Genomic DNA, 2,500 nt, shown 5'->3' with positions numbered 1-2,500 from the left:
ACTCTCCACGTTCTTAGCATGGCTGTTCATCTCTGAATGTTTTCTGACTGTTTCCACTTAGACAATTGCGTGTTTCAAACTTGTCTCTGTTTTCCTATTTGGGTTGCTTATCCATATTTCAGCTGAAGAGGAATTCTTCTGTGAAGCAAATACTTGTCTCAGCACCTGCCCTGCCATTTCATGTCTCCTTAAAGGCCACGTGTCCCCTTAAACTGCAGAAATACTTAATAGTTGCCCTAACTTTTATATTTCACAGCTCCTTTTCTTTCCACCCCTTGCTTCCTTGTCTTTCCTGTGTTGTATAGAGTTTGCTCCCAGTTTATAAATTCTCTTTTTAACTTCTAGTTACATATTAAACTTATCCATAACTTTTTACTTTAACAATTTGTTTTTCATTTCTAAAAATTGGGGGGGGGGGTGTGCAAACTCTACTGCCAGTCCCACAACACCCAGAGGAAGCTCCACTCCAGGCCCTCCTAACATGCCCAGGATCATAGGATCAGAGGTGAGGAGGACACAACATCTGTCCCAACACCTGGAGTAACTGGGACCAGTGGGACTCAGGGACACAGGAACTCTGCTAGTCCAGTGGCTCAGGTTCCTTCCGATCTGTCTGGGCCCGTGCCCTGAGCAGAACTTGGATACAAACTCCACAGTGAGTCCCATAATACCCAAAGGAAGCTCTACTCCCAGGTGCTCTAACTGGCGCAGGATCACAGGATCACAGGATCCCAGAGACAGCTTGACTCTGAGGAATTCTGACACAAGTAGGATCACAGGAAGGACAGGCTCCAGTCAGATGTAGCCAGGGCTGGTAGCACTAGAGATAACCAGGTGGCGGGAGGCAAGCTTAAGAACATAAGCAATAGAAACCAAGGTTACTTGTCATCATCAGAACCCAATTCTCCCACCATAGCAAGTCCTGGAGACACCATCACACCAGAAAAGCAAGATTCTGATCTTTTTCTTCTTCTTCTTCTTTCTTCTTTTTTTTTCAAGACAGTGTTTCTCTGTGTAGGGCTGGCTGTCCTGGAACTCAGAAATCCATCTGCCTCTGCCTCCCAAGTGCTGGGATTAAAGGCGTGTGCCACCACTGCTCAGCTAAGATTCAGATCTAAAATCACTTCTCATGATGATGACAGAGGACTTTAAGAAGGACATAAATAACTCCCTCAAGGAAATATAGGAGAACACAGGTAAACAGATAGAAGCTCTTAAAGAGGAAACGCAAAAATCCCTTAAAGAACTGTAGGAAAACACATTCAAACAGGTGAAGGAAATGAACAAAACAATCCAGGATCTAAAAATGGAAATAGAAACAATAAAGATATCACAAATGGAGACAACCCTGGAGTTAGAAAACCTAGGAAAGAGATCAGGAGTCATAGATGCAACCATCACTAACAGAATACAAGAGATAGAAGAGAGAATCTCAGAGGCAGATGACACCAAAACATCCAGGAAATCCAGGACACAAATGAGAAGACCAAACCTAAGGATAATAGATTAGAAGAGAGTGAAGACTCCCAACTTAAAGTGCCAGTAAATATCTTCCACAAAATTATAGAAGAAAACTTCCCTAACCTAAAGAAAGAGATACCCATGAACATACAAGAAGCCTACAGAACTCCAAATAGACTGGACTAGAAAAAAAAAATACCTCCTGTCACATAATAATCAAAACACCAAATGCACAAAACAAAAAAAGAATTTTAAAAGAAGTAAGGAAAAAAGGTCAAGTAACATATAAAGGCAGGCCTATCAGAATTACAGCAGACTTCTCACCAGAGACTATGAAAGACTATACAGACCCTAAGAGAACACAAATATCAGCCAGGCTACTATATTCAGCAAAACTCTAAATTACCATAGATGGAAAAAACAAGGTATTCTATGACAAATCAAAATGTACACAATCTTTCCACAAATCCAGCCCTACAAAGAATAATAGATGAAAAACATCAACATAAGGAGCAAAACTACACCCTAGAAGAAGCAAGAAAGTAATCTTTCAACAAATCCACACAAACCTAATTCCGCCTCTTACAATAAAAATAACAGGAAGTAACAATTACTTTTCCTTAATATCTCTTAATATAAAAATTAATATTTTGAGCATATTCTAATCGATTGAAATTCAAAAATATGAGTAATTAGAAATTTGTTGACTGTCATCCAGTGGTCTCTCTAATTTGGTAATTTGAGAAATAGATCCAATATTGTACAATCCATATACACTTTCTGCTTGTTTGTACATGACAGTGTCTTGCTGTGTACCATATAACGGTCTTGAAATCAGGCTTCTCCTATCTCAGTCTCTTTATTAGTAGTATCTTTATTAGTATTTTTTATTTGATGTTTTTACACTATACTATGGTTTTCAGAACAGCTTACATATTTAAAAATTATTTATAGAACCAAAAGAAACATATACAATTAATTTGGGAGGTGGCTTATAAGAGAACAACAAAGAGTGAGACTGAATGCTTTGCTTGATATT

The sequence above is a fragment of the Mastomys coucha genome, unplaced genomic scaffold (assembly GCF_008632895.1).
Source record: "Mastomys coucha isolate ucsf_1 unplaced genomic scaffold, UCSF_Mcou_1 pScaffold3, whole genome shotgun sequence".
NCBI lineage: Eukaryota > Metazoa > Chordata > Mammalia > Rodentia > Muridae > Mastomys > Mastomys coucha.
The sequence above is the reverse complement of the archived record's forward strand: the minus strand, read 5'-3'. Positions refer to the sequence as shown.